Source organism: Rhinatrema bivittatum, chromosome 14 (assembly GCF_901001135.1).
Source record: "Rhinatrema bivittatum chromosome 14, aRhiBiv1.1, whole genome shotgun sequence".
NCBI lineage: Eukaryota > Metazoa > Chordata > Amphibia > Gymnophiona > Rhinatrematidae > Rhinatrema > Rhinatrema bivittatum.
The window spans coordinates 80,053,688-80,064,019 of record NC_042628.1 but is presented as its reverse complement, the minus strand read 5'-3'; the positions used below and the strand labels follow the sequence as shown (position 1 = coordinate 80,064,019).

General features: G+C 42.0%; 1 protein-coding gene across 1 annotated transcript in view; it reads left to right on the top strand.

The window, feature by feature from the left end:
* The first annotated feature begins 6,039 nt into the window (after positions 1-6,039).
* Positions 6,040-10,332, top strand: part of LOC115075690 (alpha-tectorin-like) — a 62,220-nt gene continuing 57,927 nt past the window's right edge. Inside the window, exon 1 of the mRNA XM_029576323.1 lies at positions 6,040-6,084. The gene's annotated coding sequence lies outside the window, so the exon portion shown is untranslated. The remainder of the gene's footprint in view (positions 6,085-10,332) is intronic.

Here is a 10,332-nt window from a genome sequence, read left to right as displayed (position 1 = left end):
AAATCTCAGATTGTGATGAATTGCAGGAGGACCTTGCAAGACTGGAAGATTGGGCATCCAAATGGCAGATGAAATTTAATGTGGACAAGTGCAAGATGATGCACATAGGGAAAAATAACCCTTGCTGTAGTTACACGATGTTAGGTTCCACATTAGGAATTACCACCCAGGAAAGAGATCTAGGCATCATAGTGGATAACACATTGAAATTGTCTGCTCAGTGTGCTGTGGTGGTCAAAAAGCAAACAGAATGTTAGGAATTATTAGGAAGGGAATGGCAAATAAAATGGTGGATGTCATAATGCCTCTGTATTGCTCCATGGTGAGACCGCACCTTGAATACTGTGTTCAGTTCTGTTCGCCGCATCTCAAAAAAGATATAATTAAGAACATAAGAAATTGCCATGCTGGGTCAGACCAAGGGTCCATCAAGCCCAGCATTCAGTTTCCAACAGAGGCCAAACCAGGCACAAGAACCTGGCAATTACCCAAACACTAAGAAGATCCCATGCTACTGATGCAATTAATAGCAGTGGCTATTCCCTAAGTAAACTTGATTAATAGCCGTTAATGGACTTCTGCTCCAAGAACTTATCCAAACCTTTTTTGAACCCAGCTACACTAACTGCACTAACCACATAGAAACATAGAAATGACGGCAGAAGATGACCAAATGGCCCATCCAGTCTGCCCAGCAAGCTTTGCACATTTTTTTTCTCATACTTATCTGTTACTCTTGGCTCTTAGTAACCTTTTGGTTCTGTTTCCCTTCCACCCCCACCATTAATGCAGAGAGCAGTGTTGGAGCTGCATCTATGTGAAATATTTAGCTTAATTAGTTAGGGGTAGTAACCGCCGCAATAAGCAAGCTACACCCATGCTTATTTGTTTTCCCAGACTATGTAATTCAGTCCTTTTTGGTTGTTGTCTGTATATAGATCCTCATTTCTTCATTCCCCCTGCCGTTGAAGCAGAGAGTTATGCTGGATGTATGTGAAGTATCAGTGTTTCTCCCTTGCCGTTGAAGCAGAGAGCTATGCTGGATGTATGTGAAGTATCAGTGTTTCTCCCTTGCCGTTGAAGCAGAGAGCTATGCTGGATATGCATTGAAAGTGAAGTATCAGACTTATTTGGTTTGGGGTAGTAACCGCCATAACAAGCAAGCTACTCCCCGCTTTTTTGTGAATGCAAATCCTTTTTTCCACATTCATTCACGTCCTCTAAACTTTATGGATCCACAGTGTTTATCCCACGTCCCTCTGGCAACAAATTCCAGAGCTTCACTGTGCACTGAGTGAAAAAGAATTTTCTCCGATTAGTTTTAAATGTGCTACCTGCTAACTTTATGGAATGCCCCCTAGTCCTTCTATTATTCAAAAGTATAAAAATTGTACTGGAGAAAGTACAGAGAAGGGCGACCAAAATGATAAAGGTGATAGAAATGGCTCCTATATGAGGAAAAGGCTAAAGAGGTTAGGGCTGTTCAGCTTGGAGAAGAGACGGCTCAGAGGAGATATGATAAAAGTCTAGAAAATTATGAAAGGACTTGAATGGGTAAATGTGAATCAGTTATTTACTCTTTTGGATACTACAAGGACTAGGGGGAACTCCATGAAGTAGTCATTTAAAACAAATTGGAGAAAATTATTTTTCACTCAACGCATAATTAAGCTGTGGAATTCATTGCCAGAGGATGTGGTTATAGCAGTTAGTGTAGCTGGGTTTAAAAAAGATTGAGACATGTTCCTAGAGCAGAAGTCCATAACTTGCTATTAATCAGTAAGGATTAGTAGCCTGGGACCTATTCATTTAATGTTTGGGTACTTGTGATTTGGTTGGCTTGATGGCTCCTCTGTCTAACCCAGTATGGCATATCTTATGTTCTTAATGATTTTTTTTTAAATTATAATTATTTTGAGTAAAATTACCTATGACAGGGAAACCAACCAGTTAGTTTGTTGATGGCAGGGGTCCAATGGCTCTCTCCATACGTGACTGTCACCAAATTCCATATATGCAAAGACAGGACACCCCTGCTCATAAAGCAAGAGGCACTGTTACAAATATTTTGAACTATTATCACAAGGTGCTGGATATGCATGTCAGTTGCATCTCTAGATAAAAGAATTTTCTAAATAAGAAAAAAAACCCACGACCAGTTTCAACCATCTAGTAAAACTACCACTAAAGTTATTTAAGAGCATCAATCAAAAATTCTTCCATATAGGAGTAGGACAAATCCTAATGTAAAACATGCACGTCACATTCTACAGTACCCTGCGTTCATAGGAACTCCCCCCAACAAGGGATGCAGAGCAGAACAAGGATATTTCCCCTTACCACTTAGCACAGAAAAATAATATTCAAATTCAGTTGTCACCTCAGTAACAGCAACACAATCTCCCTCCGCTACCAGCAACGTTGTACAATACAAAATTCTGCAACAAATGTACTCAGAATCTTTAGGAAACCTACTGTACCATTCCAGCCTAACTACCAGTCTCGGATAACCACCTGATGCTCTAAAACATCAATACACCTCCAGTTAGGAAAACAGAACAAGTCAGGCTGCTATAGATCCCTATATAGAAACTACACGCTAGCAAAATTCCTCACCTTGCTCAGATGAAGTACACAGACAGACCCTCACCAAATACAGAATTCAAAGACAAAAATTAGAAATACTAACATGCAGACAAAAACTGAACATAAACCACAAGAAGCCAGACTCTGTATGCTTCCAATAATGGAAAAACAGAAACATCGGCTTTCCTCATAACATCAAATGCAATCAAGAAATATAAAATATCAGTAATAGTAAAAACATAGTAATAAAAATAATATTTCATGACAGCTGACATATACATCCAATAATATAAAACGTAAATAAATTATTTTTAAATTTCCCAAACAATAAAATATTTCAAAACATCAGACATTAACTAACAGTCAACAATTAAAACTAATAAGGATTTAAAAATTCCCCAGTCACCTTGAGATTGCTGTGGATTAATAAGGGTGGGGAGGAGGGCGCACAAACTTTCTCCTCTCTGTCATACACACACACACGTTCATTCTCATGCACTCACAACTCTCTCTCTCTCTCACACGTTTACACAAACATGCTTTCTTTCTCTCATACACACATATGCTCACACAAACATGCTTCCTCTCTCTCACACACACATGCTCTAACATACATACTTCCTTTCTCTCGTACACATGCTCTCTCTCACACAAATACACACTCCCTCCCTCTGACTCACACACTCAACACACAGACCCTCTTTCTCACACACACAGGCTCCCTTCTCTCATATATACACATGCTCTCTCACCTACACATACAGTTTCTCTCTCATACACAGATGCTTTCATACATACATACATGCTCTTCTCACACACACGTGCTGTCTCATTCACATGCTCACCTTATACTCCCTTCCTCTTACACGTTCTCTCTGTCAATCATATTTGCTCTTACACACACATTCCCTCTCTCTCAAACATAAGATCTCACACAAACAGGCTCTCTCATATACACATGCTCATGCTCTCTCTCACACACAGACACACATGCTCTCTCTCATTCACACACACAAGCTCCCATTCTCTCATTTACATAGATACTCTCGCATACACACCCCTTCTCACCGGGCATCCTCTTCACTCAGCCTGTGTTCAATTCAGGTTGCCACATCTCTAAAAAGAAATAACAGAACTAGAAAAGATACAAAGACCAAAATGAGAAATGGAATGGAATAGTTCCCCTATGAGGAAAGAGATTAAGGTTCTTCAGCTTGGAGAAGAGACTGCTGAGGGAAGATATGATAGAGGTCTATAAAATCATGAGTGAGTGTTGTGAGGTCTATAAAATCATGAGTACACAACTGATTCATATTTACTCATTCCAAATAATCAATTGTGTCTGCTTTCAATAAATAAAGAGTAGGGGATGCCCCATGAAGTAACAAAGCAGTACATCTAAAATAAATCGGAGAAAATGTTTTTTCACCCAGTGCACAATTCTCTAGAATTCATTGCAGGAAGATGCGATAAAGGCAGCACAGCTGGTTTATAAAAGGTTTGGACTCGTTCCTGAAGGAAAAATACATAAACGTAACCAAGCAGACTTGGGGAAAACTCCTGCTTACCCCTGGGTGTTAGCAACATGGACTATATTTTTTGGGATCTTGCCAGGTACTTGTGACCTGAATTGGCCAATGTTGGAAACAGAATATTGGGCTTGATGGACCTTGGTCTGACCCAGTACAGCTGTTCTTATGTAAAGCTGGTCAAGAAATGTAGTACTTGTCCCCAATCTTCAAGTCCCTCTTCTTCTCCAATTCTCTATTCTTTCAACTCTCCGTGAGTCCCCATTCTTCCCCTGCCCTAGCCCTCCAAATCCCCATTCTCCCCCTATTCCCCATTGATCCCATGTTTTCTCTCCCCCAATCCTCATTCTGCACCTGTTCTGCCCCCCTTTTCCCATCTGCCTCCTCTGTCTCCCTATATTCTTCTTCACCTGATCTCGCCCATCCCACTGTCCTTGCTCTCTTGCCCCCACCTTTTTATGGAGCTCCTTCCATGGGCACAGCTCATGTTCCCTTTTCCAGGCCCAGCTGTTGAAACCTGAGCTCAGCTGTTTGAGTCATGGGGCTCTGATGGTTCCAACATCAGTTGTTTATACTGCATGGATAAATTCCTATTGTTTGAATTGCATGAAGTTCTGTAGATAAAGCCTTCAACTGTGTTTATTTATTATAAAGAATTTATATGCCGCCAATCCGAGTGCTCGGAGGCTTACAATGACACACACATAATAAAAATACAACCAAAAGACTAAAACACTTCATACAATACACAGAGAATCAACAGAACACATCAGTAAATATTGCTTGTAATTTCATCCCTAAACACCCGGGTGAGGAGATAGTAAGTCAAACGTTTTGGAACATTCAAGGCTACAATGATCTACAGGCAGAGAGTTCCTTCAAGTTGGATCAGCAACTGAAGATGTCCACCTGCGGGTGTCCACGAGATGGACGTGTTGTAAGAAGGGAATGTCAGGTAAGCCCCTCTGTGAGGACCGCAGTAATCTCGGAGGATTGTAGACTGTCCCATGCGAGAGACTCTCAACATTGCATCCTCTCACTAACTGAGAGCCAGGGCAGACCTTTCAGCATGGCTGTAAGAGGAAAGAAACAGCACCATGCAAAAGTCAGAAGTTAGAGATAGGTAAGGGGGTAAGCAAGCAAGGGCAGTAGATCAGCGGTACATTTGAGCTGTGGCACCTATGGACAAGGACATATAGGCCATAGAATACCTATGACTGGCTGCAGGAGCCACACTCTTTATAAAATACTGTGTATGTCTGCTCAAACCGTACACGTGTACTGTAACAATTTATGCAAAATTGTTATAAAACGTTCGCGTCCATGTGCGCATTTCAGGAACTGCACGCACAAGGATGCGCGTGCGCTCGTTTTAAAATCTACCTTTTATTGTTTTTCCAATAGCAGTATACACGTCCTTAGGAGGCAAAAACCAATTTCTACAAATATTCTACTCTGCACCTTCATGATGGTACTCAACATAATTTTGCTTCAAAACCTATAAAGTTATTTAAGAAAATAAAATCCTCCATTTTTCTTGTGGGGGAAGGGATGTGGCGTTGAGCTTCTCCTCCTTAGCCTCTCCCTCTTCAGCATTTTTGAAGGGTCCCTCCCTACGCCACCCTGTGCGTCTCTGCCACATATCAGAGGTCAGCACCATAGCAGAATTCTGGCAAACCCAGGAGGGAAAATACTGTCTGCAGCACCAAAAATTAGTACTGCATTGTCACAGGAGTCATATCAGCTGCTCCAGCCTTGTGTCAGAAAGATCAACAAATATCTGCAGTCACAAGCAGGAAGAAAGCCCCTGTGGGGTTTTAAACTGTAAAATCTGGGCATGCAGAGCTCTGTGCTGCTATTGGATCCTCATCAACAACACCTCAATATAAAACCTCAGATCTCTGCAGGTAGCGTGCCAAAGACCCACGGTTTGGAGGTAGGAGACCAGAGTTTCAGCACTTGGAGAGGGGTAAGATGCTATTTTCATGTTTTGCTGGAAGCTGCTCAAGCAGTGGAATTCAAATAGTACAGTGAAATGTCGAGCATACATGGGAATGGTTTGTGATACCAAACAGCATAAGGAAGACCTCGTGAAACTTGAGAGTTTGGCAGCTAAGATCTAATGCTAAAAATGCAGAATCATGCATTTATTTAAAAATTTCTTTACCACTCTATCACCAGTTTTAGGCAGGCTGCAAAAGCCCAAGGGAGCAGTTTAGTATACAGGTTCTTCTGTGCATAAAACATAGCAGGATCTGGGGAGTGATCATATCCGATGATCTCAAAGAGGTAAGATGACAGCAGAAACCAGAAAGATGCTTGGGTGCAGGAGAAGAATGGTCAGCACAAAAATGAAGGTGATATTGCCCCTGTATAAGTCCCTGGTGTCACTTTATTGGAATAGTGGATTCGATTCTGGAGACCCCACCATCCAAGGTTATAAATTAGAAAAAGCCGATCCAAAAGATGGCTACTTAAATGGTCGGTGGTCTTCTTCATTGTAAAGCATATAGGGATACACTTAAAGATCTAAAGATGTCTACTCTGGATTAAAGGAGGCATAGGGGAGATATGAAGGACATTTAGGGGACAATTTTCAAAACTATGTAGCTTGTTGGAAAGTCTGTGAGTACTTTTGCCAGTTCTCAAGGGGAAAGCATGCATATACTTTGCGACTGAAAACTGCCCAGGGAAAAGTACCCCCTGAGATTTGTTCTTTTTCTGTGGATACTATTTCCCTGAAAAACAGTGCATGTAGTTTTGAAAATGCAAAACTACATGCCTCCACCAGGGGGTAGGCTGGTGAAGGCAACAAAAATGCAGGTAGAAAGTACAACATGCCTACCTGCATAGGTTGGGCAATTTTCAGTCTATTTAATCAGGTAAAAGACTTTACACAGTTGTTTTCCTTAATACTTTAAAGGAACAAATGTATAGGAGGTGGGTTATTTCAACAGAAAGTTGTCTAAGAACGAGAGGCTATGGAATGAGGGTGAAAGGGCCTTATTTCTCAGTAGTAGACCCATCAATAGCGCGAGGGTGGTGGAAACAAGGACAGCGTCAGATTTCAAGGACGCATGGGACAAGCACACACAGGATACCTGAGGGATAGGATTCAAATGCTGAGCAGGAGGTGTGGATGAGCAAAGTGGGTGGACTTTATAGTCTCTCTCTGCCGTCATGTTCTATGTTTCTATCTCCTGGGCACTCCGACACCCATTGTGAGTGATGGATGGTGCCTAAGGTTTAAGTGATAGGAGAGGTCTGCTCGTGTTGGGTGATAGACGTTTATTCACCCATTGTGAGTGATGGATGGTGCCTAAGGTTTAAGTGATAGGAGAGGTCTGCTCGTGTTGGGTGATAGACGTTTATTCACCCATTGTGAGTGATGGATGGTGCCTAAGGTTTAAGTGATAGGAGAGGTCTGCTCGTGTTGGGTGATAGACGTTTATTCACCCATTGTGAGTGATGGATGGTGCCTAAGGTTTAAGTGATAGGAGAGGTCTGCTCGTGTTGGGTGATAGACGTTTATTCACCCATTGTGAGTGATGGATGGTGCCTAAGGTTTAAGTGATAGGAGAGGTCTGCTCGTGTTGGGTGATAGACGTTTATTCACCCATTGTGAGTGATGGATGGTGCCTAAGGTTTAAGTGATAGGAGAGGTCTGCTCATGTTGGGTGATAGACCTTTATTCTGTAGTGACAGACAGTGAAGAGGGATTGGGTCCATCTGGCAGAAGAATGTCTTGAGTACAGGACACTGCATGGAAATAACCTGGGAGGATCACGGAGATATTTCTTTATATTTATGGCCACATTTAGTTTTTTAATAACCCTTCTGCTCCCTTCCATTTTGCTGCCGGTACAATAATAACGTGGGATGTGATTGCACTTTAAGCCATCCCATCTCAAGAAAGAAAACAGTGGAACTAGAAAACATGCAGAGAAGGGCAAAAAAAATGATAAAGAGGATGGAGCCAGGTGAGGGAAGGCTGAAGAGGTTTGGGCTCTTTGGAGAGAAAAAGACGACTGAGAGGGGATCCAAGGACACTCAGTTTATGTTGCTGAAAGGCTGCCTCCTCCTTACTTCCACTTCTATGAATAGGAACCATATCTGCCCCTCTCTAATCCTCCAGAACTACTCCCGACTCTAAAGCAGCATTGAAAACGTCAGCCAGTGCCGCTGTCAGGCCCTTACACAGTGAACACAAACAAATATTTGTTAAGTAATTTTGGTTTTTTTCTCATCAGCCTCTACATATTCCTTCCCTTCACTTCTGAGTCTCACAATGTTACTTTTCACTTCCTTCTATTGCTAACATCTCTAAAAACAAAGTCTTGTGCCCTGCTTTACTGTATTTGCTGTTTTTTCTCCATTTAAAATTTATAGATTCCCGACTACTTTCCTAGCTTCTCTTAGGGCCGGATTTTGAGGTACACGAGGGCGTACATTTGTGCACGCAACCCGACGCGCACAAATTTACGCCCGATTTTATAACATGCGCATGTTATAAAATCCAGGGTTGGCGCGCACAAGGGGGTGAACACTTGTGCAACTTGCGCGCACGAGCCGCGCAGCCTTCCTCCGTTGCCTCAGAGGCTGCTCCGAAATCGAAACGGCCTCGGAGGGAACTTTCCTTCCATCCCCCCCACCTTCCCCTCCCTTCCGCTACCTAACCCGCCCCCCAGCCCTACCTAAACCCCCCTTACTTTACCTAATAAGTTGTGCCTGCCTATGGGCAGGCATAGGTTGTGTGCGCCGGCTGTTGGCCGGCCCGCGATCCCAGGCACAGCATCAAATGGCCGCTGTGCCTGGAGGTTCCGGCTCCGCCCATACCCCGCCCCTTTTTTTCAAGCCCCAGGACATACGTGCGTCCCGGGGCTTGCACGCGTCACCGGGCCTATGCAAAATAGGCTCGGCGTGCGCAGGAGAATTTACGCGCGTAAGCTTTGAAAATCTGCCCCTTAGGTTTTCCAGATATTGTTGCCTGTCTTCCTCTTTCTGCGATCTCTTGTAGTTTATGAAAGCTACCCTTTTCTCCCTTACCTTTCCAGCTACTTCTTTATCATTCAAAAATTTAATAGCAACTGATTCCTAGCTAGTCCTTTCTCAATAATCATTTTTTTACTTCCCTAATAAGTTTTATTTGTTTAACTGTGTATGTATTTATTTTATGATGAATTTTTTATGGATGTTTTCATGTTCCTGTTCCAAACTCCGGAGGGTGTGGGATACAAACAATTTTAAATAAACAATAAATAAATAAATACATAGATAAATAAATATCATGCTTATTACAGGCAGCCATTCCTTCAAACTGCTCTGACTATAGGCCACCAATCCTTTCCAACAGCATTTTTAATAGACTCATGCATATTGCGTGGCCAACGTATCAACCAATCAAATAAACCCACAATTGGTTTAGAAAACAGAGACTGGCAAATACAGTGGTTCAAGAGGTAAATTAGGTTTAAAACCTGAAACTAACCCATATACATAAACATATCTTACACAAGTGCACAATGCACATACATCCTGGGGTAAGCCCACAGCATAATCCTTACTCACAAAAAGGCACTCCACTCAGTCTTGGAGTTCAATATCCTAGGGGTTCAAGTTTGGCACTTATAAATATACTGTTGTTCCCGTTGTATTGAAGCGAGGATATATCTCTTTCAAATCACAATCACTTCCTGAATTGTGTGGATATATGCAACCCAATGTTGGACAAGAGGAGCTTGATGTTTAGTTATGCATATATAGCTTCTCTGTTCCAGCATCCACTTTTTTTACTGCCTGTTTAGTTTCTCCAATGTACATTAGATGACAGGGTCATAAAATAAAGTATACTACTTAAGAGGATTATGGTGAAAGTGCCTTGGAATGTTTTTTGAGAAACGGTCAATTAAACTCCTGGATACATAACTTATGTGGACAGAGGAAACAATGGCCACATGTGAACTGTCCCTTATTAGAATAATCACTATTAGATGACAGCAGTGTGGAACATACTAAAGGATCTCTCAGATTCTCCTTCTGCTGCTCCTCACAATCCACTACTGCTGCTTTAACAATGACAAATTTGATCAACTCCTTCATTGCTCCTTTCTGCAGATCATTTATGAATTTTCTAAATACTACCAGTCCCAACACTGAAGCCAGGCGCAATCTTTCTCCATTTGGAAAATTGACCATTTAGTCCTACCTCCCGTTTCCT